The 9,107-nt window shown below is 33.4% G+C and overlaps 1 pseudogene; it reads right to left on the reverse strand.

Annotated features, from left to right (window-relative positions):
• Positions 1–6,609: 6,609 nt before the first annotated feature.
• Positions 6,610–8,789, reverse strand: LOC104876545 (annotated as a pseudogene).
• Between the last annotated feature and the right edge of the window lie 318 nt (positions 8,790–9,107).

Raw genomic sequence — 9,107 nt, forward strand, 5'->3', positions numbered from 1 at the left:
AGAGCAATTACTTGACTTATCCTTAAAAAAATGTTGAAAATAAAACTACCCATTCATTAAAACACATGTAAAAAGTGAAGCAAAATTTTTACATTTTATATGTGTGTGTGTGTGTGTGTGTGTGTGTGTGTGTGAAATTTTAATATACAAAACCGTGAGAAAGCTTGACAAGAATCACCACATCTTATGAGGAGGTCCGGCTTTTAGTAGTAAACCTTGAATTGCCTCAGAATTCTGCAGGAAAATGTTGCAGAGGAACTTTTGTTCATAATTTGTGAAACACTATTTCAAAAGAGAGAAAAACATAGGATGCACAAGATACAGGCAAAAACATGGGAAACGTTTTCCTATAACAGTAATTCACTGGAAATATTTTATTAGATGCTACATTGCTTAGACTGGTACTGATTTGCAGTGTCTTGAATGGCAAGCTAAGAAACTTGGATTTAATTCTGTAGCTTATCAAGAGTTATCTTATTTCAGGAAGGACATTATTATTCAAGATGTACATTAGAACTTATTAGTCTGTCTGAGTGTGAAAAATAATATGAAATCAGAAAGATACTTAAAAGCAATGGTAGTAATAAAGAGTTTGGAATCATAGTTTTTACTGGCTTAAGGATAATGAGAAACAAGCTCATCATTGTGACTGAAAAGTAACCAAAATTGGTATGAATTCAGGTAAGGAAAAAAAAAATGGGAGAAGTTTGAAGTGAAGAAGAACGCTCACTTTAATACTTATTGTCCAAGGCCGGGGATTTAGCTCAGTATGGTCCCAAGTTCGATTACCGGTGCCCAAAAACTAAAATAAAACAAAAAAGACATTGTCCAAAAAACTGTGTTGCCAATTAAAGAAAAAAAAATAGATCAAGAAAAGTTAGCTCAAGCAAAAATTATAAATGATTCTCACAATAATCGTTTGAATTAAAGGCAAGGTTAAAAATAATTTCTATAAAAATAAATAAAAAATAAAAATTGCTGGTTTTCAAAGCCTTAATCGGCTTCTACAGTATGTCTATTTCTTGTGCTTCAGATTATGCTTGTCTTCCCTGTAAAAAGCAATAAAGTCTAGGAAAAATAATGAAAAAAGAGGCTGGAGTGAGGGAGATAATAATATTGCTGTGTGTGACTAGAAAGATTAAATGATAGAATAAAGCCTATATAATTATAATCCAAATTGTAACAGAAAAAAGACTGGAAGGGAACATCAGTTATTAAATAAAGTAGAGGAAAGAACATGACTAAAACCTGGTAATATAATTTTAACCCCTATAATCAGACTTCTGAAGTAAAAGGTATCATGTAATTTTTCAGGATGAGAATTCTTAAATTCTTCATTTTATTTTGTTGATCTTGCTGCTATCAATGCTTGTATTAAGTTTAAACTTAAATGTGGATATTTCATTACTTTTTCCTTGTTTCTAGACAAACATTTCCAGGTTTTGTTTTCTAGGAATTAATATATTTAATCTACACTTAATGCAATACAGAAATAACTTATTATAACCACAATATAAATAATTTAAAAGGTGACCATCTCTTTGCTTATGTTCTCTCACTAATAGTCTCCCAACATAGTTAGATATGAAAAAATGTAATTCAACAGACTTTTTATCTGTTAACCTTATGTTCAGAAACAAAGTAAGCATTCCAATATTCACTCCTTACTAAATGTAGAATGCATGAGTCAGTACTACTCAGTTCCAGACATTGCAGACTACCTAGCTTCATAATAGGGTCATCTTGTCAAGAATGAAAGAAACATGAAGGAGGGTTAATTCTTCCTCTGCTTTAGTACACATTCCTTCACTACTTAATTTCTGAAAATTGTCTGAAGATTAAACCTCTGTGTGACTACTGTGAATTTCATTGATAACAGCAAGTCTATCAGTGGCTGTAAGAACCAGAATGGTCCCTAATAATGTCAATATTCTAATTTTTGAACATGCAAATATGATATCTTACATGAAAAAAGTTATACTGGTGTGATTAATCATTCTGAAATAAAAGATAATTCTGACATATCCACATTTGTGTAATAAAATAAAATAAAAATTGAAATGTGAGATTGGACTATGCTCTTCTCTTGGTTATGATGATGGAAAAAAATGTACACATGCCGAGGATACAGCTTCTCTGTAGAAGCTTTTGGACTATGCTCTTCTCTTGGTTATGATGATGGAAAAAAATGTACACATGCCGAGGATACAGCATCCTCGGAAAATATGAAGACTAACAACTCCTTCTTATCGCTCAATAAAACCCATTTGTACTTCAGACTCACTAAATTGTAAGATAGTATATTTGTAGTGTTTTACGTGTTTGTAGAATTTGTAGTCATTTGTTGTAATACCTAAAGAAATCTAATCAGTACTCTTTCCCAGATCCCTGAGTAGGTTGATACCCCCACACCCTGTGACTGCCAGTGCAGAAACATAGCTCAGTACTTCTTGTGTACAACCCACCTTGGGCATAGTTTTGGTGATGGAGGAGGTCTATGACTATGTCCTGGGGTTTATGATGCATCCCACAAAAGTGGTGGCAGAACTTCATACACAGTTGCTATCTGTGGCGGACATGCATATGTCTTCTTGCTCTGCCCCATATGGTAAAAGACTCAGTAATGCAATTTGCTTTTCAGTTAACAATAAATTCTGGTGAGATCCATAGCCTTCTTCCTTTCTCTCTCTTTATCTTTTCTCTTGAGGGCATTTGTTCAATAAATCACCAACATCTAACTAACCCGGTTATGATTGTGCTCTGCTCTTGGAAAATTCTCCAAACAAGTATAAACTGCATTCTTTCACCTACTCTTACCTCAAATAAGTAAATGTCTTACTACAGATTCTCTTTCTTTTATTCTTACAACATACAGAAAGCCAAGTAATATTTTATTATAGTTTCAATTTTTCATAAATACAAACATCTTGTACATTATTTTTTGTATTCTTAATTTCTGGTTTGGTAAGTCTTTAGCCAATTATATTGTCATTTAAAGTTATTGGTATAAATATTTGTTCAATCTCTGCTTAGAATAATTACATTACTCACTGTATGCCATTCAAATATGACAACCTTTTTCTCCAGCGTTAAGATATATGGATTAAATTTGCCTAACTAGTAACCATAATAGAATTTTTTAATAATGTGAGTCTTGTTAAAATCAATTACTAACATTATTTGCTCTCTGTTGGTACCAAGCTTTTGTAAATAAGGATAGGAGGGCAGTTAAAAGAAGAGGAGGGGATGGGAGAAAAAGAGGAATCAAGATATATCATGCATAGGTACAAATTCCTTTGATTAATGTGATTGTTATAGATATATTTAAATTATATCAATGAAATTAATTTTACAATGCATACATTTACTGAAACATAGTATATCCCATAAATACATCCAGTTTTTATGTTTTTATGTGTCAGGTAAAAAAAAAGCAAAAATAGGAAGAAAATTTCTGGCTTCTCTGAAGAGAATAAGTCTCCTTTTCTGAATCTGTCTCTGAAAACATTTAAATTTCAAACTATCCCACATTGCTACATCAGCTGTTTTTCCCCATCCGTTTTTTATCTTCCAAAATTGTGTTGATATTTCCTGTCCAATTATTCCTCTCTAGTCTCTCTCTGGGCTTAAACTGTTATTATTTTTTTACAGTTTGGGGTTTGAGATTTGAGGAAGGAATGGAAATAAAGACAAGTTTCACTGGATGTTTATACATGTTTAACTGTAAAGCATGTCTATTGTTTCCTATGAGTCAGTCTTTCTACCACACTATACTTCTCTCTCTGAGATTCTTTTCTTGTACATATTTATATTATTCAATATGAATTCAATTAATACTTTAAAACATGGATAAAATATATGAACTTTTCCTATAAACCTATGTAATTTAAAAATATTTCAGATAAGTGTGTATATTGAGTTTACTTATACATATAAACATCTGCCTCCTACATATAAACTTAGTAATGCAAATTATTTAATAACATGATGTCATTACTTAATACAATTACAAAGTATTCGTTGCTAGTAAATTATAATAATTACTTAATATCTATGTTTATAATTTTATGTTTTTCAAGACAAGAATTTCAAAAATGTACAAGTTGACCTAGACATATACTATATATTTTAAAAATAACTGCAATAGTAAAAGGATTGTGAGCAGGCTATATTCAAATAGAAGCACAGGGGAAAATAAAATTTACCAATGTCTTGGTTGTGTCAATTGTAAGGCACGCTTATATTTTCCTTCTGAGCCCCACGGTAGAAAGTACTCTTCTCAGCTCTAATGAATGTCGCTTTCTTTTTTTCTGAGTAATGAAAACCGCAAGGGTTATCAGTTGTTCTCTAGTTCCAGTATCCAAATGTTCCATGAAAAACTGTTTCTTGCCTCTATGGCTGCTATCTCACGAATTTATATTTTGAACTGCTGTTCACCTCTTTGCAGGAATTCAACACCTATTCAGTCATAGCAATTTTCAAAAATTTTTAAATGTATTAGTACATTTTTGTAGGACATAATAATTGCATTTACTGTAGGCAATTGGTACATGTATATAACACATATCAATACTTTTCCCTTCCCCTCCATTCTCCATTTTGTTGCCAACATCAGATTCATTAATTTATAAATCTTTATAAAATTCATTAAATTAGTTTTTTTGACTTACAAACTTGATTACTTTCCAAGGGTTAGTTGTAACTCAAGTTGATTGTAAGTCAATACAGCTGAATTCTGGATATTTACAAGCTATGGATAACAAGAAGTAGATAAGAGAGAACTTTTTTTTAATTCATTAAAGTTTTTGGTACGTTTTAGGTATATAAAGTCTTTGTAAATAGGGAGAGATGGAGGGGTTGAAGATGGCAGGGGGATGGGGAAAAATAGGAACCAGATGAAACTCACTTTAGGCTGGTTGTAACTTAAGAGTCCACTGCAAATCACATAATACAATTGTACTAAATGAAGGTGCCCTTTTAGATACAGTATTCATGCTGAATTATAATAATTTTTTATCTCTCTTTTTACTATCATCTTTTATTTCTCACTTTATTTAAACATGGAGTTTCTCATATACAAATAGCATTTTTCTTATCAGCTTTCCCTCACAGTTCCCTGTTAAAAGGAGAAGAGTCTTCTGTAACTTTGCTCATAAGAAATGCTGTTTCCATTTTTATTTTTCTTATTTTCTAGTGATCAACACATAAATGATGATTAGATCATGTCAGTTTAATTATCTAAGAGGTAGGTATGCATTTATTTTTGTGAATAAATAACTGAATACACAAAATAATTTCAAATGTATCAGAACATTTAGATTTTAATAGCCCCTTCTAAATTTACTATTTAAATAATAAAAAACTAAATTACATGCTTGAGAAAAATCTATATTGAAGGGCTTTTTACTTTTCTTTTCTTTGTTTTTTTATTGGATAGAATCTCGCTTTGCAGTACTGGCTTGCACTGAGTTCACTATGTAGCACATTCTGGCCTGGAACTCATGGTGATTCACCTGCTTTAGCCTCCCAAGTGCTAAGATTGCAGGTCTCCAGTTTTTATTTCTTATTGAATCATAAGGATTATAAGTGTTTGTGGAGTACAATGTGAGGTTTTAATACATGTATGTATTTTATAGCGTCCAACTTAGGATAATTAGTACACCCGTGACTTAAAAATTTTATCATTTCTTTTTGGTGATAACATCTAAAAAAACCGTTTTCTAATTTTGCTGAAATATACATTACATTAGTGCTAGCTCTAGTCATCCTACAGAATATGGCATCAGACTCATTTCCTCCAAATGGAACTTGACTCAATGCTTTCCATTCTACACCTTCCCACTCTGTGCCTTGGCTCCTGGTAACCAGACTCAGACCACTTCTCTAAACTCAATTCTTCTTGTTTTAGATTTCACAAAAAAGTAAGAACATGTGGTATTTGTTTTTCTATACCTGTTTTCATAGACACGATGATCTTACATTCATATAGTAATAAATGATAGGAATTCATTCTTTTATATGGCTTAAAAGTGTTCCATGGTGTACATGTACCAAATGTTCTGTATTGATTCATCAGTTATTATACATATGGGTTGTTTTTCTTTCTTAGCTTCTGTAAATAGTGCTACAATGAGTGGGGTTAGATATCTTTTGAGCATATTGATTTCAGTGGTAGGATCGCTGAATCATATGGGAGTTCTATTTTTCTTTTTTTTTTCTTATGGTCTGAGTGGAAAATGCATTTCTTTATTAAAATCATGTTGATTTTTCAGTATATGTTGAAATAACAGTTTTAACAAAGCTACATTTTAATTTCAACACATTCCAGTCTAAATTTTTTACTATTTACTAAAATAACTTTTTATAAAGCTTACTACTTTGTCTAATATTGCACAATCGATCTATATTTTTGTGTTTCTCTAAAAAATTAGAATATATGGATATCATATAAAACTAATTAGTTTATTATACACCAAACCTAAGTACAGATCCCGCACAGTGTGATAGTATACCTATATATTAGAAGATACTACGTGCCTTATTAAAAGTAGTATTTTACAAATCTTTCACAGAAAAAAGGTTGGTGGCTGTGTGTAAACTATTTTCCTTTCATGAATTTCTTTCAGTGGACATTAATTGTCGATTTAACTTCATCAACAGTTTTACCATGAGACTTGTGTGTGCTATAAAGCTAATTTTATTTTTTCATGCCGTGGATCTGAAAACAAGTATCAGTATCTCCCAACTGCCACATAAAACAACCATACTTAAGACTGACGAGTAAAGCCTTAGTTTCCATGTTGAGGAGATGTCTTTTTATATTCACAAATATGTACACAAGGATGACTTTATGATTACTGGGCTTGCCTTTGTAAATATCTATCCTGTGGAAAAAAGTTGCTGCATATGTAGGAATTTCCCAACAATTTTGTAAGAACATGCACTGTAGGTGATGCATTTCTTTACCGATGCCCTCACTTGTACTAAGATTCTTGTATTCGTGAAATATTTGATTTGTCCCATAAGGTGCCTTACTTTTCAGTTTGGTAATAGGTACAATGGATTTTAGATTTTCTTCATTTAAAAACCTTACTTATGTTTCTTACTCTCATAATTTCTATAAACGATTTGTAACAATAGACTTGCCGATGTTATCAGTTTAGCAACAGGAGCTGTATAAAAGCCCTTCAGTAAATTATATCTGGCTTCATCCAACAGAATAAGAAAAGCTAGGGGGTCTTCAATCTTTTTTTCAACTTTCAAAGGAAGTCTTACATCTCTTCTTAGGAAAAGCTGTGGTGTTTCTCTTTGGGGATCCAAATTAGTCAATTCAGCAAGTATTTCTGGCCAATCATGAACATGTTGCAAGGGTTTATAATAAGGCTTAAACTGAAGGCGAAGGTTTTCTGAACAAACCCAAACAGTGAAATACTGCTGAGTTTCTTGAGAGTGATGCACGCCTTCCATTATTTGCTGTACTGTGGTATTATTTCCACGCTTCAGTTCAAGAGAACGGTATGATCCATCCATTCTTTGTATTTGTACTTTTTCATATGGTTTGTTAATGGCCTCCTTTAACAATTTTGCTGCCTTTCCCAATTATTTTGTTTGTTTTCTTCACAAATATTTCAGGGAGTTCATCCTTGTTCATCTGTTACGTGTCTGTCAATTTCTGGGTAACAGAACAATCTGCACGATTTCAGCATGTCCACCTCCAGCGGCAAAATGAAGAGGACTCAGCTGTCCATTTAAAAGGTTTGGACTGCATTTTCCTTTCTCTAACAATATGCGAGTAGCCTCAGCTTTTCCATACCAACATGCATAATGAATAAGCACCCAGTGATCACTACCTAACTGGTTAAATGAAAACCTCTCATTGAGAAGTCGGCTCAGTAATTCTGAATTTCCTTCACAGGCACTTCGATGGAGAGGAAAATCATGTACCCACTGTCATTGTCTTCTGTGACACTGTTCACATTTCTCTGCCATTATTCCGGTTTCAGAATTTGGATTTTTGAGTAGTCTGGGGCTCCTAAACCAAAGTATGGGGCTATTACCACTTTATCTACCTGATTGGTAAATGGAAAGTCTGATCCAAACAAAGGGTTATAAATACAGGTGTCTGCCCTCCATAGGGCTAACATTTTACTCTTTATTTCTAGTGCACTATTGCCCATATATAGTGAGTTTTTTTGTTTTGTTTTGTTTTACCTGACTAAGAAGTATATGAAGAGTTTATGACAAAAGTTTGCATCCACTCAAAAGAAGGTCGGAACTAGGCTGGTATAAAGTGAGATTGTGCGTGGCATTTAATATCCAATGCTATTAACATTCTTGTTGTAAGAGCTGCAAAATGAGTCCTGGATTCACTACAAACTATAATATCTTGTAAACAGTAAAAAATTGGGCATCCTGGTGTGCACGAATATTTAGTATCATATTTGATCACTGATGGAATAATAAATAATGCTGCTTCTCTGCCTATCTTCTCTCCCTGCAGAGGAAATTTCTTCATCAGCGCCACTGGTTTCCCTCGGATGCACTGGTTTGCAGGAGAAATTGGTTTGGTGGTTTCTACTACATAATCCAATATGCCTCATGTTAATCCATTGTTGCCTTAAAGTTTAGTTTCCAACAAAGCTTTCTTTCTTTCTCCGTCTTTCAATGGGAACTTCATGCAACAAAATTTCATATGATTTGGCTCTGTATTCTCGAGAATTGAGACTGGCAATATTCTTTGGATGAATAACGGCCACATATGCACCTTCTATATTTTCTGGATTTCCCATTGCTGCAGAAACTAGACGTGGAGATGATTCAGTCTTCCACCTCAGTTTTTCTCTCTCTGGAGTCTCGATCTTGCTTCTATTCTTTTTCACGAATGAAATCAAGTGGTCTGACCCTTTCTGGAGGCCCACTTTCTCTCAGGCCGCTACATTCACCTCATGGGCTGGGTCGGTCACCTGGGGGTGGGCGAACATCACAATATTGTCATTCGTTCTTCCCAGCTCTAGGCAGAGTGGCTCTGCCCAACTTCCTGTGGCAAGCAGACCCAGGACGCCACCAGACGTCGCCAGTCGGGTTCCATGGTTCTCCTAACCGGGAGC

Source organism: Fukomys damarensis, unplaced genomic scaffold, assembly GCF_012274545.1.
Source record: "Fukomys damarensis isolate Sample0158 unplaced genomic scaffold, DMR_v1.0_HiC HiC_scaffold_24, whole genome shotgun sequence".
Taxonomy (NCBI): domain Eukaryota; kingdom Metazoa; phylum Chordata; class Mammalia; order Rodentia; family Bathyergidae; genus Fukomys; species Fukomys damarensis.